The sequence below is a fragment of the Equus asinus genome, chromosome 2 (genome assembly GCF_041296235.1).
Source record: "Equus asinus isolate D_3611 breed Donkey chromosome 2, EquAss-T2T_v2, whole genome shotgun sequence".
In the NCBI taxonomy this organism is placed as follows: Eukaryota; Metazoa; Chordata; class Mammalia; order Perissodactyla; family Equidae; genus Equus; species Equus asinus.
The window spans coordinates 104,217,878-104,242,865 of NC_091791.1; the positions used below are offsets into that span (position 1 = coordinate 104,217,878).

General features: G+C 45.3%; 1 protein-coding gene across 8 annotated transcripts in view; it reads left to right on the plus strand.

Moving 5' to 3' along the window:
• Nucleotides 1–24,988, plus strand: part of SV2B (synaptic vesicle glycoprotein 2B) — a 194,199-nt gene that overhangs the window by 13,110 nt on the left and 156,101 nt on the right. For 2 of the 8 annotated variants that reach the window (XM_070495824.1, XM_070495834.1), the window contains one exon: nt 17,516–17,772. The exons of 4 other annotated variants lie outside the window; for them this stretch is intronic. The gene's annotated coding sequence lies outside the window, so the exon portion shown is untranslated. The remainder of the gene's footprint in view (nt 1–17,515; nt 17,773–24,988) is intronic. 2 more of the 8 variants (XM_070495825.1, XM_070495830.1) reach the window with 2 other exon arrangements.

Sequence of the window (24,988 nt, forward strand, 5' to 3'; positions counted from 1 at the left end):
CATTAGCCTCCCTTTACCAACACAGAATCTGAAAATTTAATTAGCAGTTTCTTGTAAGCTTATGAAAACACATGGTGCAGCATCAAGAAGAATGTTTCTTGATAACATAAAGATTAAAAAGGTACCTCGGGGCTGGCTGTTGGGTTGCCCGTTTCCTGGGAGCTCCTTCAATGCAGAAAAGGGTACGATGTTAAACATAGTTTTTCCTCTGATGACTGTTCCGGGAGTGTCTGCCCTCTGAAAAGACTAAAGTTCAATATTTCCCCATTCCTTCCCCATTGTTTCTGACTTCTACGAAATGATGGGGATATCTTGTAGAATCCCATATCATTTTTTACAAAAATTAGGCTCCACAAATAATAATCTGTTTTCCTGAAGATCTGGGAAATTCTCGCCATATGAATAATGGAGTGTTGGGTCTAGTTGTCTTATGCCGTGTAATCTAGCATCTTATGGGCTGAGAACTGTGCTAGGCAAGTCAGGAAAGCTTCTTGGACATTAGCTCTACCTTTATTGGCAAATACCCGACCACCATGTAGCATATATGCCTCACATGGAGCTGACTTCTCCAGATAAGTTAGTTGTGTGTATCCTTGTTTGTAGCCCTTGCCATCCACGGAGGCTTGGAAATAACTCGCAGGTGAATTCAATCTTTTTGCTCCTGATCTGTAGTGTAGATTCTCAAAGGGCATGGGGAGAGGCGTGGCCAGAGATTTATTGGCCGGTGTATTCTCAAAGTCTGATGTTGTGAAGGTGTGGAAGGCGTTTGGCGGCCAAGTGTAGCATAGTATAAATTTGATTCTTTTGTTTCAGATTTTTTTTTAAGATTTTATTTTTCCTTCTTCTCCCCAAAGCCTCCCGGTACATAGTTGTATATTTTTAGTTGTGGCTCCTTCTAGTTGTGGCATGTGGGACACTGCCCCAGCATGGCTCAATGAGTGGTGCTATGTCGGCACCCAGGATCCAAACCGGTGAAACCCTGGGCCGCCTGCAGCGGAGTGCGTGAACTTAACCACTCGGCCATGGGGCCGGCCCCCTAAATTTGATTCTTGCTCAAAAGTGACACTTAACCGTTCTATTTCTAGTTTTTTATTATTTTTTCTTTTTTTTTTGGATGCTATTGATCTGTTATTCTAATATGAGGTGATTGTCTTCTAGATGTGTCACAATGTGGTCTTAGTGAGACTTCTTTCCCCTGGTGAACACTATAGGAATTAATGTAGTGAACACTGGTGGGTTCCCCAACTCACTTCCACCCAGTTTAGTCTAGGTCAACAACGATAATCCCATTCACTTTGCCAGTCATTGGCTCAGAAATTTGACTCAATTCTGGCTCATGAAACATGAGGATAAATTAGTAAAAGGGCTTCTGGGAAAGGTTTTCTCATTCCTAAGATGGAAAAACACACAGAAAACACAGTCCTTTCTCTTCCTCTGGACATTGTCATGTGTAGATATTATACCTGAAATGGTGGCAGCCATTGCTATCAGCTTGAGGCTGAAACGAATGCTAAGGGATGGCAGAGCAGAGATGTGGAAAGAACCTGGGCTCCAGATGATGATCACAGAGTTTATGAATCAACTCATTCTGAAATCCTTACATCTGTGCTTTCTGTTTTCTTATTGCTTAAGCTAGTTCTGTTTTGTTGAGGCAAAATAGTTTTTTATGTGGAAAACACTGTTGGCTGCCTGCCCAATATTTTTTCCCCTTGTCTTTGTTGCTATGAGAACCTCATTTTTTTTTCCCCAGGGAGGGAAGGGCAATATGCCCAGATAAAAAATGCTTTCTCTTAAGATTCCTTTTCAGCTAGGGATGGCCATATGACCCATCTAATTCTAGCTGTTGAGATATAGGTGATAATTTCTGAGTGGGGCCTCAGGAAATCTTTTTAATGGGAATAGATTTTTTTTTTCACCTTCTAAACTCTTTGTCATATTTAGGATTATAGGTAATATTTGTTGAATTGTGGAGTACTTCATCTAGGTATAAATGTGTATTATCTAGCAGATAAGATTTAGAATTTGAGGTATGACTTTGTTGCCACTGTTTAGTTTCAGTATATATGCAATTTACATCCAGTTTGAGGTTGTTTTTCTTCATTGAAAGAATTTTCTTTTTTGGGGGGGAGTTGCAATTTACTAGACAATAGTAAGCTATTTTCTGGTGTTGCTCAGCAATGCAGCCTATTTATTTATTTGTTTTTCTTTTTACTTTTTGACCCGCTTCACCCATTTCTCCCACCCCTTCCACTGACCACCTCTGGCAACTACCAATCTGTCCTCTATATCTATGAGCTTGAGTTTTTTTAGATTCTACATATAAGGGAGATCATAAGGATTTGTTTTTCTCATCTGACTTACTTCACTTAGCATAATGCCCTCGTGGTCCATCTCTGTTGTTGCAAATGGCAAGATTTTATTCTGTTTTATGACTGAATAATATTCCATTATGTATATATATATATATATACACGCACACACACATATATAGATGCCACAGTTTATTTATTCATTCATTTGTCGATGGGCACTTAGGTTGCTTCCATATTTTGGCTATTGTAAACAATGCTGCAATGACCATGGGGGTGCATGTATCTTTCAAGTTAGTGTTTTCATTTTCTTTGGACAAATACCCAGAAGTGGAATTGCTGGATCATATGGTAGTTCTCTTTCTAATTTTTTGAGGAACTTCCATACTATTTTCCACAGTGGCTGCATTAATTTACATTCCCACCAACAGTACACAAAGGTTCCCTTTTCTCTACATCCTTTCCAACACTAGTTATTTCTTGTCTTTTTGAGGATAGCCATTTTAAACAGGTGTGAGGTGATATCTCATTGTGGTTTTGATTTGTGTTTCCCTGATGATTAATGATATTGAACATCTTTTCATGTACCTGTATGTCTTCTTCGGAAAAAATGTCCATTCAGATCTTTTGCCCATTTTTTAATCAGATTGGTTTTTTTTTGCTATTAAGTTGTATGAGTTCTTTATATTTTGGATATTAGTCCCTTATCAGATATATGATTTGCAAATATTTTCTCTCATTTGATAGGTTGACTTTTCATTTTGTTGATGATTTCCCTTGCTGAGCAGAAGCTTTTTAGTTTGATGTTGTCACACTTATTTAATATTTTAATTTGTTGCTTTTGCTTTTTGTATCAGATTCAAAAAATCATCACCAAGACCAATGTCAAGGAGCTTATTGCTTATGTTTTCTTCCAGCAGTTTTGTGGTTTCAGTTCGTATATTTAAGTCTTTAATCTCTCTCTCTCTCTTTTTTTTTTGGTGAGGAAGATTGTCCCTGAGGTAACATCTCTGCCAGTCTTCCTCCATTTTGTATGTGAGATGCTGCCATAGCATAGCTTGATGAGTGGTGTGTAGGTCTGCACCTGGGATCCAAATCCGCAAACTCCATGACACCAAAGCAGAGTGTGCAAACTTAACCATTACGCTACAAGGCCGGCCTCCTTTAATCCATTTTGAGTTAATTTTTGTGAGTGGTGTAAGATAGTGGTTGAGTTTCATTCTTTTGCATGTGGCTGTGCAGTTTTCCCAACACTGTTTATTGAAGAGACTGTCCTTTCCCCACTGTATATTCTTGACTCCTTTGTCGTAAATTAGTTGACCATATATGTGTGGGTTTATTTCTGGGCTCTCTATTCTGTTCCATTGATCTATGTGTCTGTTTTTATGGCACTAGCATGCTGTTTTAATTACTGTAGCTTTGTAATATAGTTTGAAACCAGGGAACATGATGCCTCCAGCTTTGTTCTTCTTTCTCAAGATTACTTTGGCTATCAGGAGTTTTTTGTGGTTCCATACAAACTTTAGGATTATTTGTTCTATTTCTTTGAAAAATGTCCTTGGAATTTTGGTAGATTTTGCATTGAATTTGTAGATTGATTTGGGTAGTATGGACATTTTAACAATGTTGTTTCTTCTGATCCATGAGCGTGGAATATCTTAGCATTTATTTGTGTCATCTTCAATTTTTTTCATTAACGTCTTGCAGTTTTCAACAAATGGGTCCTTCACCTCCTTGGTTAAATTTATTCCTAGGTATTTTATTCTTTTTAATGCAACTGTAAATGGGATTGTTTTCATTTAAAAATGATGTTATCATTTTTTTAAAGATTTAATTTTTTTAGAGCAGTTTTAGGTTCACAGTGAAATTGAGAGGCAGGAACAGAGAGTTCCCTTATCCCCTCTGCCCCTAAACATGCACAGCCTCCTCCATTGTCACCATCCGCCACCACAGCAGTGCATTTGTTGTAATTGATAAACCAACGTTGACGCATCATAATCACCTAGAGTCCGTAGCTTACCTTACGGTTCCCTCTTGGAGTTGGACATTCTGTGTCCCACATAGTTTTTAAGCTGAGAAGCTCGCACTGACCCTTATAGGTTGCATAACCTCAGGCAAGTTGTTTAATTTCTTAGAGCCTGAGTTTTCTCATCTGTAAAATGGTCTTAATAAGATTTACTTTCTGGGGCTATCGAGGGGGCATTTAGTGAGGAGATACTGATTGTCTAGTGCTTAGCAGAGTATGGCCCTCAGTAGGTGTTTCCCCACTGGACTGAAAGCTCCATGAGACCTGGAACTGTGTCATCTTGTCTACCATTGTAGCTCTGGTGTCTGACACAGTCCCTGGCACACAGCAGGTGCTCAATGGTTAGTAATTTACCAAACTTGGAGGAGCTTTAAACAACCTGCATATTTCACAGGGGAAACTCTGTACCCCTGGATTGGAGGACTGAGAAAGATGATGGAGGAACGTGGAGAGGGTCTAATGCCTCGACCTTGGGGAGCTGGAGGGTTAATCGATCAGCTCACCAAAAGGGTTAGAGAACAAGAATTTGCAAGAGGAGGTGGGGGCACTTCTCATTTCTAATGTGTGTGCTTGGGATTGCTCTATATTTGGATGATGACTCTCTTCTCCGAGGGTTAATCCTCTTTGTCCGAGTCATCCAGCCGGGGGATTAACTGCTTTAAACTCCAAGCCTCACTGGCCCTGACAATGTGAGCTTTGTGTTGCCAAGAACCAGGGCTTCCAGGGGTCAATTTCTAGTGACCCAGCACACAAGACTCCTTTGTGGTTATTTAATCCTAGCCCCTTCACACTCTGGAGGGAGAGACTGAGGCCCCGACAGGGGAGGTAACTTATTATTTCCTGTGGCAGATTTGTGATCAGAACCGCTGTTTCCAGCTTGGAGTTCTCTCTTCTGCTCTGTGCTAGTCTCCAATGAAGGGTTCAGGAAAAGGAGCTTAGCTCAAAGAGCAAAACACTGGATCAGTGGGAGTGCTCAAGTACTGATGCACATTCCATATTGTGTTCTGGGGAAGTGTCCAGCCTGGCTGTGAAAAGTCCAGCCTGTTTCCTTGCTAATAGATGGGCTATTTGGAGGCACCCCCAAGGGGCTGAGTCCCCCAACCATTTTTCTGGCTTTTTGTGTTCAGCTCAACATTCCCATTCTGGGATGAAGGAAATCTGCCTGGTCCAGTTGGGACCACACGCCATACCTGAGGGCACGCTATGAGTCCTGCGTGGAGTGACGGAAGGGGGGTTCTTCAAAGGAAAATTGAGGACTTGTTGCCAAAAGAAGGGGGCATGGTTGCTGGCCAGGGAAACCCCACAGATGTGCACCACACACACTGAGCCGGCTTCCCTTGCTGAAATAAAGATTGCAGAATATTAGCTTTGTGGGTGAGTGTCAGACATTGAAAGTCTGGCTGTATCTCATCTTTCCCTCCTTTTCTAGGGGGTTCCAGTGTTCATACCCTGTTCTTGCAAGCCCTAATCTTGCATTAAGAATTAAAATATGCACAATTCAAAGATGGATTCCTCTGCCCCCTTAAATCCCTTTTACATCTATTTATTCAGCAAATATTTATTGACCGCCTGCTGTGCTGGGCGTTGGGGTTAGTGGTAGGCAAGGAAGACATGATCCTTGCCCTCTGAATTGCTAGCTTGTCTATAACTTGAAGACCTGTAAGCCCCACAGCTGCCCATGAGGGGTACTAACTTTGGTTAATGAAAGGAGTGCATCGTTGAACCACATTGACAAGTTATTCTGCCAAGGAACGTGACTTTGCATTCTCCCCGTGCATAGAACATCTTGGAAGTTTCAAAGTAAAAATCCATCTTGGGACCAAACCACTTCCTACTCTGTTCTTCCCAACCTGGGAGAGAGTGGGTGGCTCTCATTTGTGCCACTTCTGTTTGCAGGCTGTGAATGGGAACTGGCACCCCAGGCTGCTGTGTTGGTGTCTGAACACCGGACAGCATATTGCTTTGCTATTATCGGGTTATTTGTATAATCCTGACAGCTGGCAATTGTGTAACAATTTTTAGAAGGAAAAGCCGGAGATATTTGCTTAGAGAGAATCAAAATAGGCGAAGAGTGAGGTGTGCTGTGCAGCCCTGTGCGGAACGCTGCATGACTGCATGTCACAAAGGCAGGATTGTTCTTCAGTTAGAATTCCCCGTGGGACTTCCCCTTCTCAAAGTTCAGGGAAGGGTCATGCATTCTGGAAGGGAAGCCTGCCTCATTCTCTTTGCACGCACTGACCGAGCTAGAAAAATTGCCTCAGCCCTTGGGATCCGGTCAGGCTTGAGCTCATAGGGGCTCGCAAGCAGCCACTGTGGCTTTGAGCCCAAGGTCAGCCCCAGAGTACAGACTCAGAAGAGCAGAGAGCTACACCCTTCTCTCTTTCTGTTTTATGTTCCACGGTGGTTAAAGTGTAGGCTCTGGAGTCAGATTACTGGGTTTAAACTAATCTCCTTTACTTACTAACTGTGCTGAAGTGCTCTGTGCCTCAGTTTCTTTATCTACAAAACAAAGATAATTCAAAAAATTATTTTATTGAGGTCGTATTGGCTTACAACGTTGTGTAAATTTCAGGTAGACATCACTATATTTCAGTTTCTGTATGGACTGCATCGTGTTCACTACCAACACCATTGTATTTTTAGCCATCACCATACATATGTGCCCCTTTACCGCTTTCGCCCTCCCCCAACCCCCTTCCCCTCTGGTAACCACTAATCTCTTCTCTTCATCCATCTGTTTGTTTATCTTTCCCATATGAGTGAAATCATACGGTGTTTATCTTTCTCTGTCTGACCTGTTTTGCTTGGCATTATACCCTTAAGGTCTGAGGGGTAATACTAATCATGCCCTAGCTCGTACAGTGGTCAAGAGAAATAAATTAAATGAGATAATACAGTGCTCAGCATAATGTTGGGCATGTAGCAAGTGTATTAATCAGCTATTACTGCATAATAATAATGCTGCGTAAACAACAGCCCCAGATATCTCAGTGACTCACACAATGTGTCATTTATCTCACTGATGGTTTGCCAGTCAGCTGGAGTGGCTGTCCTTCATCCTGTGGGTCAGGTTCACGTCTGGCTCCATGTGTCTCTCACACAGCTACCAGCATGCTACAGCAGCCACTAGGGACATGTTCTTCTCATGGCCAATAGGAGGACACGAGGGATGCCAAACTGTACAAGCACATTGAAAGCCTCTGTGCATATCATGCTTACTGACATTTCTTTGGCCAAAGCAAATCGCATGGCCAAACCCAACATCAAAGAGGTGGGAAAGTATGCTCTCTCACAGTGGAAAGCACTGCAACATTGCATGCCTAAGAATGTGGATTATAATCATATTACGTGGGAGAGAAGAATTGGGAATAATAATTTGATCTACCCAAGCAAGTTAACTATGTAACAGGATATCGAGTGGGACTTTTCTATTGTCCTGGAATGGGCAGAGTGCAAATCTGAAAATAAGAAGTCTTAGGCACTCTGCTTTTTCAAGTGAGCCACAAATAACTGGGGTCCCTCATGACTTTCCAAGAGGTATCACAACTGGCCTTGGAGCCCTCAACTCTAAGCCCCCAGGTTTGTAGAAGTATAGAGATGGAAAGTGAAGGTATGATCTTTGGCATCTTGGCCTATAGGAAGTACTTGCTTGAGGAGAAAGACTTTTCACTCCCCACAAAGTCAAGTGAAGGCACTTGGAGAGACTCCCTGGTAGAGATTGGGAATGCTTGCAAGGAGAGCAGATGGGGCGTCTTGTACCCTGGCTGAGTGTTTGCTGACCTGCAAGTCAGCAGACACTCCACTCCCCTGTGGTACTAATGGGGTGGAGTGGGCTATGCGAGACAGCTCCTTGGAGGGCTTAGCGTGGCCCCTGGAGTTTGGGGCAAGGATGACATAGAGCCTGGTGCCTACTTCTAGTCTGGAAATTTTGGCAGGCAGGAGGGTTAATGGAGTAGACCATACTAGTAGAGAAAGATGGCTGGTAGTACAGTGCCAAAGGAAGAAAAGAACATCCTTCTATTCATCCATTGAGGGCTTTGGAAGGTGCGGAAGGCTCCACAGGAGGAAGCATGAAGCTTAGGAGAGGGGTGGGAGCCCCAGGGCTGCCCAAGTAGCAGCTGAATCATGACAGGGGGAAATATGCCTGAAGAGGTGGCCAGATGCATTGACAGCTGGTAGATCTGAAGTGAATCCCAGCTGCCCCTCTCTGAGAGGCTCCTCAGTGCCAAAGGAGCTCAAGGTGAGGCTGAACACTGCTCCAAGAAAACTGCATACACATGAGCTGATGGCATTGGAGGGGCCAGCAAAACCAGAGCAATCCTGGGGTGGGGCATCTCCCCATCATCATTGTTATTATTGTTATGCTTTACTCACGTTCCAGTTTGAATGAACAAAATCAGTCTACTTCCTTCCTCCACTCTGGCCCCTCTTCATAGCTCTTTCCCTCCTCTCTTCAGCTCTCTTTGGAGTCTCACAAATTTCATGCACTGGCTAATGAGCTCCCTCTGCACGGAGGCAGGGCCTAGGGGTGTGGGCACGCTGGCTGATCAGCTTGAGGCTTCTGGCTTTTGCTCCTAATCCCCAGCTTCTGTCTGGCCGGCAGCAGATGGAATCTTCTGCAGGATGCTCAGCTGAGTTGCTCCACTTTTCAGAATAAGACCATGTCCAAAATACATCAATAAAATGCTGGTCTGGAGTGTATGTTTGCAAGGAAGAAAGGGTTGGCATTTCCAGGGGGAACAAGCTTTCCCCAATGGTGAGAGGTATTTTTTAGAGATAAATCCTTTCCTAATTTGACAATCTCTTAGCTTTTAGGGACAGATTAAATGGCTAAAGTGGAAGAGGAAAGAAGGTAAGCTATGCCTAAGGTACTCTGTCATCTGAGATGCGAGGACAAAGCTGTGGTGAACAATTCATTTGTTCCTATGCTTAAGTCTGGGCCGCTTGGTGACTTGCCTGAATTTAGCAAGTGACAAATCTCCCTCCTGGCTCTGGTCATTGTAAACTAGTATAATACACAAGATGTGACTTATTCTAAGCCTAGTGTTTGCAAGGGAATTTGGAATTACCCAAATGTATTGATGAAATTGGTGGGTATCCAAGTTTGCCATCCAGTAGCTGGTTTCTTTATGCTTATCAATATTTTGTCTGATTAAAAAAGTTGGACTTGTTATTGAATAAGATTCGGAAAATAGCAAAACTTATAAATTATGAAGTTCTTTATTCATGCCGCCAAGTTGCTTTCCAGAAAGTTTGTTCTAATTTACCCTACAACCGGCAATATATGAGTGCCCCCTCAATGCATCCTTGCTTGTACTATTATCATTAAAAGAAAAATCAAATGTTGTCAATTTGTTAGTTGAGAAAATATCTTATTTAAATACTTTTCATTTATTTGATTGCTAATGCGATGGAGCACTTTTGTTTATTGACTAATTGTATTTCCTCTTCTAAGCATTGTCTTTCTATGCCCTATGTCCATTTTACATTGAGTGTTAGTGTTTTCCATATTTGCCAGTAAGACCTCTGTGTATATTGAGGATATTAAATTAGTGACTCTCATAATTACTGTAAATATTTTCTCAATTTATTTGCCTTTAATTTTGTGCTTATATGGTCTTCTTGCCACGTAGAAATCTAGCTTTTAATGTATTCATATTGCCAGTCTTTTAAAATCTCTTTCTTTCCATGCTTAGGAAGTCCTTCTTTATCCTAAAATCAGAAAAGTATTCACCTGTAAATTTTGACTGTTTTTGTTATTTTAATTTCATAGGTGATCTGTTAATCATTTGCACTTTATTATGACTTATAGTGTGAGGTAGGGATCTGTCTATATTTGGTCCATCTTAACTGTTGTTAATCAGTTCCTTCAGTACCATTTCATGACTGCTTCTCCTTTCCCCAGTGAGTTGAAAAGCCCCCTGTATATTTTGTTCCTTTTGATCTCTCTGTGTCTTCTATCAAAACTAATGTAATTATTATAACTTTGTTGTGTCTTCATATCTAGCAATACAAGTCCCTCTTTGTTTTTACTTTAAAAATGTTCCTTGGCTATTTTGACCCTTTTATTCTTCCATATGAATTGAATTATTGAATCCTGTTGCCAAGTGTGTTGAGAAGCTGGAGCTGGTGTATTGAATTCAGAATATGCAGATTATGACCTGTTGAATGACAGGTCATAAGCCACCCACACGGGGGTGGCAGGTAGCCCCTTCCGCATCCGAGCTCCCAGTTTGGGGAAGTGAAACCCAGGGGGTCATTTTGGTTGAAGATGCAGTTTCAATACATCCACACAAAAGAATTAGAGTCACAAGATTTATTACTTACAGATCCTAGAAGAGAGGGGGCACAGTGAGCTGGGAGAAGGGCCGTTCTCCATCCCGGGTCATAAGCAAGCAGGAGATAGAAAGCAGGGTAGCAAGCATCTATTACTGATAAGATGGTTGGGGCAGAGGTCACTAGCTTTTCTTGTGCTTAACTCTAAGTGGTTATTTTAAAAGGTCCCCTGGGAAAAGCAAAGTGGGAATTTATGGTGAGAATTCTAAGCTTGGGTCCTTATCTAAATGTCCAGACTCTGGATGTGAGCAGGGTTGAAATACCGTAAGATGCCTAGGCAGCAACTCAGAAAAACAAAAGTTGCCTTTCTCATCACATTGTTTTAAAAAAATCCTGTTGGAATTTGGATAAGAATTACAGTTTAATTCCATTACAATTTACATTTATATTTACATAGTTGCATTACAAATTAATTTGGTGAGACTTGGCATTTCAGAACATGGTCTATTTCTTTAATTATTCAATGATTATTTTTGGTCTCTTTATAAAGCTTTGTATGTTAAAACAATAATAATAAAATAATAGAAACTAACCCTAATTGAGAACTTACTATGTACTAAGCTTTAGGTATTTTAAATTCAGTATCTCATTTAATTCTCCTGGTTTACCCCAGATGATTCGGATGGTAAATGGCAGAGCTGGGCACCTACCCAAGGCTTTCTGATTCTGAAGCTGAGCTGTTAACCTCTGCGAGATATGCCCTCCCTTAAGATTCCTGCAAATTATCTCCCATAGTTTAAAGTGACAGGGAACTAGTTTATGAACATACACATCTTTGTTTTTATGTTAAAACTTATTTTTAAATTTTCTCTTTGAAATAAAAAAGGTGTCCGGGTAGGGCTAACTTTCCTTGGAATTTAGTGAGCTCTATTGATTAGAAGAGTCAAGATTTTCGTCTCATTAGGCAAGTTTTTATCTAGTGCTGTGGTTCTCAATCCTGGCTGTACATCAGAATGAGCTGAGGAGTTTATTTTTTTAAAAAATCAATTTCCTAACCCTCCTGAGAATACTTAAACCAGAACTCTAGTGATGGGGCTGGCAAACTGAATTTTTTAAAGAAACTGCCCAGTGATCCTAGCGTGCAGCCAAGGATTGAGACCTTGAGACCCAATGACAGAATCACTGATTGTTTTTATTTTCCTTCTAGAATCTTCCATAATTCTTGAGTAGAATCTCGTTTCTTTGTCTTTCACGTCTATTATATTCTTTCATAATTTTTACCCTTTCATAAAATTTTTTCTTTTTTCTCTGAAGGTAGACTCAACAGATGGGCAGACCAAACAGGGCACCACCTAGCTGGAAGGGAAGAGAAAGGAGCTGGCTTAAAAATGGAAGCAAATGAGATCAGCTCTCTTGAACCACATGGGTCCTCATCCCAATCAGGGAATTAGTTCCTCTCTGCCACTCTCTTCCCTTCTGTACCCACCTCAAGAAACATCTATTTTATTAATAATATTTTTAAAAGTAATGCTTATCTGTTGACTCCAGGAGTCTCACGACAAAGACTGTATTCCCAATATGTGCTGAAGAGGCCCCATTTTGGTAAACTCCCACTATGTCAGGTACTATAAACGTATTTCACTGATAGATGTCCCATTAGGCCAGAGATGTTGTGGATGCAGGTAAGATGATCAGAGTAGGTGGTTATCAAAGATGCCCTCCCTCCCCTCTGTCAAGACTTAAGTCATGATGCTCATGAATGGGGTCCCAGACATGCTCCCTGGGGACTCAGTTGGGAAAGCAGGGGTGCCTGGGGTTGATTTCTCTGCCTGAATCCTCTTTAATCTCTCAGCTTTCTCCTGCTGGCTTGACTCTGCTCCATCCTTCTGCCTTGTGAGCCATTTGGACACCAGTCCCCTGCTCGTTCCGTGCCAGCACACTTGCTGCAGAGCTGGTGCCCCAAGTTCTGGCTCCCCCTCCATCCTTTCTGCTGCTTCTAGTTTTACTTTGTCTCTGAGTGATGTAACAAAACTGGACATCCCAGTTAAGATTCTTTGCATCTGGGGCTCATCTTCCCCAACCTTTTGTCTGTCCTTAGTCCTGCACTTTCTAAGACATCTATTTACATAAGAGCTTAAGGACGAGATGGTGTGGGTGGGCCATAAAACCACAGGGCCTGCATTTGTTTATCCAGGAATAACCTAGAAAGCCAAGATCCGTGCAGTAAACACGCATGGGCCCCTGTGCACACAGTGCTATTTGTGGGAACAAATAGGGGGGATTTGCATTTGTTGAATGCCAGCTATTTGCCTACGATTTTCTAAAGAGTAGACCTCGTTTGCTCTTTACAACAAATTCACGCAAGGTAGCAAATATTATGCTCACTTTACAGAGAAGCTGTCGCTCATCCAGTCTCATAGTTGGTGTGTGGTAGAGTTGTCATGCGGGCCTTCAGACTACTGGTCCAGTGCTCTTTTCTCTATACTGGGCATGTCTTCACTGAAGGTCTCCAGAGATGAGCAAGGAGCGATTACGTGGGAACAGGCTGGATCTCCCAGATGAGCATCTCTCGGGGAGACAATCCTGAGCTCTGAGCACACTTGCTGTCTGTCTCCTGTATGTCTCGAAGTTACTTCTTTACCTGGAAGTCACCTGGGACCGTGTAGTGCACTGTTGCCCAGAGAGGTGCCCTGAAGAAGTGTGTAGGGACAATGGGGTGCATTGGGTTGCTCTGAATGTCCCCCCATCACAAGGTGTTTCGCTTTGCTAGTTCAGAGAGGATGCTTCTAATCCCTCGGGACATACTTTGTCCCTGGAAGCTTGTTGCACCCCTCCTTACGAGAAAATCATCCTGGGTGAGCACCAGGGTGGACAAACTGTGTTTTGGCTTGCTGGTACTAGTTTGCTATTCTTTTCTCACCACATTCATTAAATTATCAAAACGTTATTAAGATTTAAATGAAATCTCCCAGCCTCAGGGCCCATCTGTTCTCGCTATTTATTCCCTCGGGGAAGTCACGAATCTGTCATTTGTGATTTTACAGTTTTTCATATCCGTGGTGCCAGTGGGGTTTCCTCCGAGAGGCTCCCAGGCTCGGCTCTCTGTGCAGGATCTGGGGGGGTTGTGAAGCCAATGGAACTTCCCTCCTCAGCTAGTGAGGAACCGTCTCCTGAGTGCCAGGCCCAGCAGCCAAGTCCTTCTGGGAAAACATGCGTCCTCACCTCACAAAACAGACCTTCAGGTCCACAGAGGGATCAGGGACTTCTTGTAAGTCAAACTACAGATTTCCGCTGTCCAGAGCTGCAAAAAATATTTGTTCTCAAAAGGGGACAGTAACAGTCTGCTCGGGCTGCCATAACAAGATACCATAGACTGAGCAGCTTAAACAACAGACATTTGTTTCTCACGGTTCTGGAGGCTGGAAGTCCAAGGTCAAGGTGCCAGCAGGTTGGTTTCCTCTGAACCCTCTCTCCTTGGCTTGCAGATGGCCACCCTATTGACACCTGTTTGCGTGGTTGTCCCCGTGTGCGTGTATCCCTGGTGTCTCTTTGCATGTCCTGATTTCCTCTTACAAGGACAGTGGTCAGGTTGGGCCGGGGTCCACCCTACGGACCTCATTTTGAATTCCTCACCTCTTTAAAGGCCCTGTCTCCAAATAGAGTCACGTTCGGAGGTCCTGGGGGTTAGGACTTCAACATACAAATTCTGAGGGCACACAATTCAGCCCATAACAGAGAGTGAGTGAGTGAGGATATAAACACTTGTTGAGTTTCTATTCCATGCCAAGCACTGGACTCGCAGCTTCACCTGTGTTTTCTCATTTACTGAAAAGGACCTTACAGTTCCTCCGACAGTGATCCCAGCTGACTTTTGTATGTCACCATCTTACTGTCACTACGAGGCGTGAGGCTTCCTTCAGGAACTTGGAAATTCAACACCTGGGCATAAAGAGCAAAGTGGGAAAATGAAGTCACCTTGAAGAGAAAAAAGTGCCCCAGGCCCCACTATACTTGAATGTAACTGGATTGAATATATTAATAATTCCGATAATAGTAGTAATGATAATCACTGATATTTGCTGAGAGCTTACTGTGTCCCAAGTGCTTTAAATGTGTTACTTATTTAATAGTCACAATTCTAAGGAAAGAGCACATCGCACACTCTTAAGAGGTGTTGGTCAGCCAAGTATGCATAGAAAAAAGAGCTTCGTAGAAGGTGGTGTTGGCATTGCCTTCTGAAACCTGCCCAAGAAAGGGCATTCCAGCCAAGAGACTCAGGTACGAGAGTCCCCTTGGCAAGGCTGTGCCTACTGTGGGCATGAGTGCAGCAGGCTATAAGCTGGAGCTGGGAGCAGAGTGACTCATCTGCTTCTGCTTGCTCCAATTCCATGCTCCTCGGCATCCTTCCCAATATGCATGGGCTTCCCGTGCTGGACTGCCTAACGGGGGAGAGGGTGCTGGTCATGCCAAGATGAGGATTCTGTCTTACAGGTAGATCTATCCTTGCAAAGGAGTAAAGTGGCATTCTGGTGGATCTCTCAGTCTGGAATGCTTGGGTGTGGAGAGCGACTTGTGCTGTAGGCCTGAGAACACTTGATTTAGGGTGAGCTCCAGACCTTGGGTTGGGATGCTGTGTTAGTTTCCTGTTGCTGCTGTAACAAATGGCCACAAACTTAATGGCTTACAACACGCATTTGCTGTCTCACAGTGCCGGAGATCGGTGGCTGCAGTGGGTCTCACTGGGCTACCATCAAGGTGTTGGCAGGGCTGCGTTCCTTCTGGAAGCTCTGGGGAAGGATAAGTTCCCTTGCCTTTTCCAGTTTCTCAAGGCCAACTGTATTCCCAGGCTTGTGGCCCCTTTCTCCGTCTTCAAAACCAGCAGCTTACCATTAACAAATTTCTCTCCGACTCTGACCCTCTTGCCTTCCTCTCTTAGTTATGGAGATCCTTTTGACTATGATGGGTCCACTCAGATAACCCAGGACGGTCTCCTCATCTCAAGATCCTTAACTTAATCGCGTCTGCAAGTCCCTTTGCCGTGTGGAATGACATCCTCACAGGTTGCAGGGGCTAGGATGTGGACATCTTTGGGAGGCCATTATTCTGCCCCCGACAGTTACCGTCACTGAGGTAAGGCATACCCTTTGGGAGCACTCTTGGATGATGGTCGGCTGGTCAACTTAGTTACGCCTAAGCTTCATGTTGGCTGTACGTTCTGACTTTTGGAAGTTGATCCTCCCTACTTGGTGAGGCAGGGACGAGGGTATTATCACCCCACATGAAAGTCAGGGAACCTGAGCTTAACAGAGCCTGAGTAGTTTCCCGGGACTGGAACCTCTTCTGGCTAGCAGCCTGTCACTTCCACGGCACCATGCTTCCTTTCCAATGCATCTAGCACATAGGGACACTGAGGCATATTTCCATTAAGAGGAGTAAGTGGAGAACCATAGGGGGGAATATAGTTTCCCACCCAGGTAGTGGGAAGGTCAAAATAAAGCATCTAGGTATAGATCTTCATATGATGTGCCGGGGATTCCTCTGTCTGCTTCAAAAGCTCCCGTTCCTTGGTTGCTGGTGTCGCTCTGCCTTTGGCTTTCTTGTAAAACGTCATCAACAAATCAGGTTACAAACTACCCCAAGAAGGAAGTGGGAGAATCCCATATTTCATTGAATTGTTCATTCATGCATGCATGCATTCATTCATCCATTCTTTCATTGTCCATGGAGGGCCTTTTCTTTGGTGAGTGCTGTGGGGAATATGGAGAGGTTTAAGGTGTGGCTCTTGTTCTCAAGGAGTCTACAGTTGAGTGGTCCAGTCTGGTCCTTTGTCCTGTAGGCCACATAGCATGGGCTTTGGAACAGAAAGCTATGGACTCAAATGCCAGCTCTAGCAATCAGTAGCTGTGTGATGTTGAGCAAGTTACTTAACCTCTCTGAGCTCACCTCAGTTCCTCCTTCTATATAATGGGATAATAACCACTCCTGCCTTGGAGGATTCTTATGAGGACTGAATGAATGTCAAGCTTCTAGCTCTGAGCTGGGCACATGGCTAGTTTTCATGAGATGTTCTCTACCCTCCTTCCTCTGGGTGCTTAGGTCCATCTTTAGAGAAAAGAGAAGAGTGTGGATGAGATGGGGTGAGGAGTGTGGGAGGTGAATTTCAGCATTTCTGTGGTGTTCTAATCAACGGGCAGAGGCCAGGCTGGACACAGATCACCGGTGCCATTTGTGTGGCCGTTCCAGAACAGGCCCATCCTGCCAGGCCCTCGGTGTGAGGGCGCCCACACGCTGACGGTGCTGTCCAGCCACTCTTCTTGCATCCTCCGGCAGAGAGGCTTGGTCGGTGTTTAGAAAGCAGATTGTCCACACAGTCCTGATTTTGGAAAAGAAAAGCTCTTTCGATGGAACAAATAGCTTCTAGGATGAGAAAGAAAAGAAATAATCCAGAGGCGTAACAGACACAGAATGGGGCCAGGCACAGCCCGGAAGGATGTTGGGGTGTGTTGGGAGTGAGATGACTGTGGACAGGTTGGGTGGGTGAGGGGAGGGGAGGGAGCCGTTTGGCCTGAGTGTTCTGCTGGGCTCTGGCACGATGCCTTTATTGGTGGAGTTCAGGCTTTAACCTCTACATATTGGGGTGCAGAAATAGTCCCAGGGGTTCGCCAGGATTTCTATGTTAACTCTGCCAAGCTAAGCAGATTCAGTGGTTCTGTGAGCTTTTCTTTGCTTTTTGTCATTGTATGCATTAAAGTGACATGCATCTTACAGACTGAAGGAGCCTTGGGAGGAGGTAGGGAATAATGACAGTTGGTGCTCTGCAGAGAAAAACATCCCTCAGGTGTTCGAGCACATTCCATGGAGACAAGGAGGGGAATTCACTTGAAAACACTCTTATCTTTCTTAGGTTCATCCCAAGGGCTCAAATCAAACCTGAGATTGTGCAGAAGCTGCACTTCCACCCTGAGGGGACACATCGCATCGCCAGCCCTTCTGTGTGTCTAGCGAAATTGTCGGCCCCTCCCAGGAGCTGTTTCCACCCTCTCCCGCCAGTGAGTCATCCTCAGAGGCCGCTCTCCGAGAAGGTGGGATGGGCGAGCAGGAGGAGGTGTCAGAACGGGAAAGCTGTTCTGTTCTTCCCTTGAAAATTCACTTTGCAGCTTTGTAAGTGGTGATTTTTCTGCACAATCAGAACAAGTGAGTGGACCAGGTAGTGACCCAGGGTCTGGAACCCCACCTGCTCCCAACCTGATTGAATATGCGATCCCCATGTTGCCATGTACAAGCCTCTTGTCCTGCTGCTTCTCAAACAGGGGTAAACGGAATCACAGTGACCGTGCATATGTGAGATCTTTGGGATCAAGTCATCTCATGAATATTTAACATGCCCTGGGTTAGATACACGACATATACAGAGATGAATATATGTTGAGGGTATCTGTTCTCGAGATAGGAGTCTAACTGGCAAAATAAACATGCAAATGACCATCACATAAGGTACGCTGAAATGAAGGCTTGGCAAAGATATAGGGAAAGTGCTGGGTGTGCTGGAGAAGGAGAAATAACTGTCGGGAGTTGGAATTAGAAGAGGGAGCATCGCGGCTGAGCCAAGTGAGATGGCGAAGCCAGCAAAGGTGTCATACGTTTGGGAAAAGCTCGGAAGAGGACCGTGGTCTGAGTGCACAGATGTCTCACAAGGGTGGACAGAACCCAAATGGAAGTGACGTGTGGAGTGTCTACTGTGATGAGCCTGGCACAGATGATGGCTACCAAGTGGGGGGAAATGGGTAGGCAGTAGGGAGCCACTCAAGGCTTCTTTGGGGGATTATTTGGGTCTGATTGGTCTGTGGCTGGAGGCAGTATGACTTTGTGCTTTTAGTCCTGTTCCCTGGTTCGAGTCTTAGCCCTGCCGCTTACTAGTTGTGCGCTCGTGAGTATGACTTCCCTCAGCCTCTGCTTGTCATCTGGACAATGGAGGCAGCAACAGTACCCACATAGCGATCTTGGGAGAGTTCAGTGTGATAACACGTGCAGAATGCTTCGCTTGGTGACTGGTACTTGGCAAAGCTCAGCAAAGGAAGCGCATATTAGCAGCCATTCCGAGGAGATGGCTCTCCACGGCGGGGAGTGGGTGGGTTGAGGAGATGAGGGACTGCAGGCCTGAGGCCACGTGGGCAGTTGTTGTGCATGCAGGTCACTGCCTGAACCTGGATGGGGAGGGGGAGCCGGGGGAGGAACTGATGGTGAGTCATGATGCTGAGACCGAATGGCTAGGACTTGACAATTATGGGAAGCCAGGCTGAGGAAAGAGGGAGCAGGCAGACAGCAGAGGTTCCTAGATTAGGGCAAGTAGGGGGAGGATGGGAGGAGTGTTGGAGAAATAGGAATCCCATGTTGGGCATTTCAGGGGCTGGTGGACGTCTCGTGAGCTTACGGTGCTCATGGTGGCAGGCTCATGAGCTCATTGCAAATTCAGGGGCAAGGCCAGGGTCAAGTGGTGTGGTAGAAGTGGCTGCAATCTTCCAGGGAGGCAGAGTCCAGGCAGAAGAGAAAAGTGCTGTGCATCAAACCATAGGGAACATTGCCATTTACAATGGAGGTGGAGGGTGAGGAGTAGGGGAGGGGAGAGAGAAGCAGCATTCAGGGAGGCAGCAGGATGGCTGGCAGAGAGCGGTATCATGGACCCCGAAGCAGGAGAGTTCTGACCAGGAAGGGGGCCAGGAGGATGGGGACCAAGAAGGGGCGCCTGAATGGTAATTAGGACCCACCAATGGGTGCGTCTCGAGGACTTGCTGCCAGCGCAGCGGTGAGAACAAGAGCCGCAGTGCCAGGAACGAAGAAATGAGTATGTGAGGGACACAGGCCGGTAAATCCAGACACCGCTTAAGGTGTTTGGTGGTAGGAGGAAGGAGAGAATGTGGCCCAAGTTCGTGGGAAGGAGAGTCGCAATAAATGTTTTCTGATCGTGCTCTATTTGAGCATTTTTACAGGGTAAAAAGGAAGAATGTGAGGCAGAAAAGCTTGAAGATGCAAAAGGAGGAGGTGGTGGATGGGTGAGCCTTAGAAATGGGTAGTGATGCTGTGGAGGCAGACAGAGGAGGAGGGGAGGGGCCTGGAGACATTCTGAGAGAAGGCTACAGAGGCCAGGAAGGAAGAGGGAAGGGAAGTAGGGTGAGCTGCATGGAAAAGGTTTGTAAGCATCCTCATGGGGAATAGAGCTAGGTACCAAATCAAGGCTGTACCAACATTGACAGGCAGGACTGAGCTGAGTTGATTTGACGTCTGTATTGGAGGTTGAGCTGGTGAGCATACTTGTGTGTGTCTACATATATGTGTATTGTGTGTGTATATACGTGTAGGTATATATGTGTATATACCTATATATCCTATATATATGTTTGCTTTATACCATGAGCCTTGGCAGCCTAAGCAATGGGCAAAAAGAAAGGGGGTTTATGCAAGGCTGGAAACTGTTCCTGTCTGCTGTGCCTCATGGGAACTAGCACCATTTCACTTGAGGTCAGTGCATAATGAGGACTAGGAGACTAAAGACTATGGGGTCTCTGTCGTGTGCCAGACCTTGAGAGAGGTGGCTTACCCCCCTGGCTCATTTAATACTATACAGAAGCCCACGAGGGAGGCCATGTTATGATTCACACGTTGCAGATGGAGAAATTGAGGGTCACAAAAGTTAAGTGACTTGAAAGCGGTCACATAGAATAGGTGGGGAAGGTGGAAGTGGACACCCGTGACTCTGTAAGAACCAGGCATTTTACCCTGCATCCCGTGCCCCTGTGCCGCCTTGGTTTAGTGCTGATGAGACATGAAGGGCAGCGTTTCCTATTGGGTCAAGTGCACCGGTGAGCAAGCGGCTTTGACGCCAGAAAAAAGAACAACAGTGAACTGCCTCCCTCCCACTCCACTGATCGGAGGCAGTATGTGTGAGAACTTTTTCTCTCTTTTTTTTTCTTTTTTTGCGGCTGTCTGCTCAAATGCACAGGAATTGACAAATTCTAATGATCGTCTATTTTGGAGGGAGTGTTAAATTATTCAGACGCAGGCACAAATAGAATGTCTCCAGCAGCCTCGACTTCCTGCTTGAACCTGCAGATGTCCAGTTGTGGACCCTGCAAGGGTCGGCACAGATGTCGGGTAGGGGGTGGGCGGCAGGGCTTTGATCCAGCACCCAGGACATGAGGCTCGCTGGCACCAAACCCTCCCTGTTCCAGTCTCAGGCTGCAGGGTCCCCGGGCAAGGTGTGGCGCCATGGCAACCAGGCCCTGGCTGGGGCTTCTTTGGGTTCCTCGTCTGCCTCCCCTGGGTGTCGGTGGGCCTCCCCGGAATGCGATCCATTAGAAGCTGGAACTCCTGCACCCACTTCTGGGATCACATGCGGTTTTGCCTTTCTCTGAGCTCCAAAAAGTCCCCGTGTGCATCAGGGCCTCTTGCAGGATGGTTCCAAAAGTGAGGCATGTTGCGATTTTTCAACATGGGAGTCCTGTCAGACCTGTCCGCCCCTTTCTTTTCATTGCCCATCCTCCTCTCCCATGGGAACTTCTTTGCCTCTTCTGCTGAGGCCATTCCAGATCGTTCTGATTCTGGACCCTCCCTGTGGACCTTCCTGGAGGGATGGACAGGGCAACATGTAGGTGCAATGTAGCGTGCTATTTAATTTATTATCCAAATCCGGACACTTATGAGCGTGAAAAGCGGTGCTCTTTAATGACTCCAGGACACCAGGCATAATGAGGTACTGTCCAGGGCAATTCGGGAGGATGGCCACTCTACAAAGAACAGGGGCTTTGCAATTAACTTTAATTAAGTTTTGCTTAACTTCAGAGGACCTTATTTTTCTCATCTGTTAAACTGAAACCTATTTCATGATCACATTGGAGTAATATATATGTATGTATGCCAAGTACACTTTCTAGCATATAAGTGTTCAATATATGTTAACTCCTTTTCTTTAAAAAACAAACCAACCCAATAAAAGTGACAGCAGCACCAAAAACCTCTGTGCACCAGCAGGGGGTGGGGTGGGTGGGGTGGGGGTAGGGACTGAATTCCACCTGCTTTCACCACCTCCCCCCACCGGCATTCCTGCTGATCCAGATGTGGAGTGTTGCTTTCCCCATCAAACATTTCCTTTGCTTCGCGGGTGTTTCTGGTCTGTATATAACGGTGTTTCTCAGCTTTTTTTTTTGTTTGTTTAATTACCTCCTAAGGGGCCTTTTAGACATTTTCCTCCTTAAGTGGCAAACCCTCCCTCCCCACAGGTACACTGTATGTCTGTTTACATACCTTGGCCCTTTGAGGAACCAGAAACCATTGGGGTATCTTAGAGCCCAGCCCTGACACCACCCCTTGCAGAACCAATTTTCGCCCCCTCCAAGAAGCGATTATCACTGGCTTTGAGAATACAAGGTCATCCTTTGCTCCTCCCACTCCATCTCAGATTCTCCCACACGTGGGGTGTGGTGCCTCTCACATCGGGGGAGTGAGGAGAAGCCGTGAAAACCAGTAAGAACCACCTTCTGTCAAGCAAATGCTTCAAGCTATGTTATCTCGGATCTCTGCAGCAACCCTGCGAGAAAAACTTTCTCTCATGAGTGAGGAAGCTCAGGCTCAGAGAGGTCAGGTCACCCACGGCCATGTGGCTGTTGAGTGACAGAGAGAATTGAAGACTCTGTGTGTCGTATATGAAAATCGATTCTGCTGTGCCACACCGCCTCTTCATTCGTGAAGGTCAGGGAGAAGATAACGGTAGAAGGAAGTCAGCATAAACTGCGCTCCCACTGTGCGCCGGGGGCACCCGTAGGTGCTTCATCTACTTTATCTCATTTAATTCTCGCCTCCACTGGGTGCAGCGGGGGAGATGGCTCTAGTTGTAGAGACGAAAAGGGGTTTGTTAAAGTTCATACCGCCAGTGTTCATGAAGCTGTGTTATAACCTGGTCTGCTTGCTCCTAAAACCCCTCTCTCTGTCCGTCACATGACTCCCAGGAGGCATTGCTCCGAGCCCTACCTTGCAGGATGGGCGGGAGAACCCCCAAGTGGTTGCTTCCTCCCATGGCCAGTTTTTTATGTGCTCAACCCCCTTCCCCAAAACATACTCAGTTCTTTTTTTGGGGGGAGCACAGTTAGATATAAAGAGAAATATAAACTATAATGTTTTGAAAACTGTAAATATCACTACCTTCGCAAACTCCTGGGGCTGTGGGATCCCAGATTAAATCACTGGTCTCTGTTAGACCAGAGAGGGACCGTGGTCACCGCTGGAGCGTGTGGCTTGGGTGTGAAGCTCAGTTAGCAGGAAGAGGGGGCCTGCCTTCGGCATGGTGTCGGGAGGTTTATGGGTTTAAGGGTTACTGCGTCTGACAACTCCAGAACATGAGGAGTCAGTTTGTGGGGTTTACTCTCTAGGGGCCTTTGGTATATCTTTGGGGAGAGAACCCTATCTAGATGTACTGATCCCAGCCAGTGGAGCACCAGTGGAGGACCCAGCCCCCATGGGTGCTTTGTCCGAGGCAGAGAACTGTGGAGTGGAATAAAGCATCTTGAGGCAACTGTCAGCAAGCCCCTTCCAGCTTCATTTCATCATTGGGCTTGCTTCTCTGAGCCCTGACCTGACTGCCAGGTAGACCAAGGGCTCCTTCCATACTCTGGAAGAAGGAAGGTTTAGGCTCTGGTAGGCAAGCTGCCTCTTTAATTGTCATCATGTCTATCTCTCCAGGAGCAGGACTGGCTGCTTCCTTCCCTGGGGGAGGCGGGGGCGGTGACAGCCAGGGTTGGCTGGCTCTCCTGTCATGCTGAGTGGCATCTGGAGGCTGGCTCACGGGGATCCAGAGCTGGCAGTGATGAACAGAGTGGCAGCTTTGTCCAGAGAAGCGAGATGGCTCTGAGGAGGCTGCTTGTTCCTGCTCTCCTGGTCACAGGCTACTTAACCTGACTAGGGTCGTGGCAGATTAAGGAAGAAATATCTGCTCCTAAATGAAAAATCGAATCCTGTGCAGAAGACAGTCTGTAGGCAAATCAGCAATGCCTGTGCCAGATTTTTAGGGAATAGAAGTCCCAACTATAACCCAGTTGTTGGGATGACTTGGGAAAACCAGGCTGTCACTAAGCCTCGGTTTACCCAGCTATAAGATGAGAGGGTTGGGTCAGATAACCTCCATGACCCATTTATCTTTTCTTCTGGTTCTGTAAATTTTTTTTAATGGTTTTTTTTTTTTTGGAGGAAGATTAGCCCTGAGCTAACATCTGCTGCCAATCCTTCTTTTTGCTGAGGAAGACTGGCCCTGAGCTAACATCCGTGCCCATCTTCCTCTACTTTCTATGTGGGACGGCTTCCACAGCATGGCTTGCCAAACAGTGCCATGTCTGCACCCAGAATCCAAACTGGCAAACCCCGGGCCGCCAAAGAGGAACGTGTGAACTTAACCACTGTGCCACTGGGCCAGCCCCTAATGCTTTTACTGAAAACTTTAATATGCTAGTGGGACACCCCTCCAGACTCCAATTACTAATCACCCCAATTACTAATGAGTGTTTAAGCCCCCTCATATTACAATCGAGCCAGCTCAGTCATTTTGAAAATTGTGTGATTCTGAACGTGAGATTGAAGATGAGAAAGGCGTCAAAGCATTTACCGCAAAACTCTTGCTTATTTTTAACTTGTAATTAGATTTACTGTGGCTAAAGAGTAAGCAAATAACTAGTGAGTAGCCACATGCCAGGCATGCGGTGGTGGACAAGTTACATGTGCGTCTACCTCTAGACTCAGAAATCTTACTTCTGAGATTTAATTCCAAAATTACAGGGACAAAAATATGAAAAATATAAAAAAGTATATACACATGGTTATTAATTGCAGCTAAGAACATCGATTGAATCTAAACGTATCAAATATGTTAAAAGCCAGGGGGTCCTAATGGTACTCAGAATAAACACCTCATTGGTCACTTCTGGAGGATGCTAGGGAACCAACTTATTATTTTGAAAATAAGAGTAAATAAGGGGAAAAGATCTTGCCCTTCCTGTGCAGACTATCTGAGGACAACCCAGTAGGAGATATGGGAAGTTTCTCTTTATATAAGTATTCCAGCTAACTACTGAAGACAGAATTTTATAGTTAGATCTTTGTAATCCTGAATTGCAGGGTCCAGGCAACGATCACCAATGGCTATACTATCGTGAGATGAGAAGAAAGACAACAAGATTTTATGTGCCTCTTGATAGAAGTACCACAACACTGCCTATGGAGTAGCCTTGAAAAAAGAAAAAAGCTGACGTGAATATGAGCAAGAGCAGCGATGTCCAAAAGAACTTTTGGTGATGATAGAAATGTTGTCCATCTGCGCAGTCCAACACAGTAGCCCCTG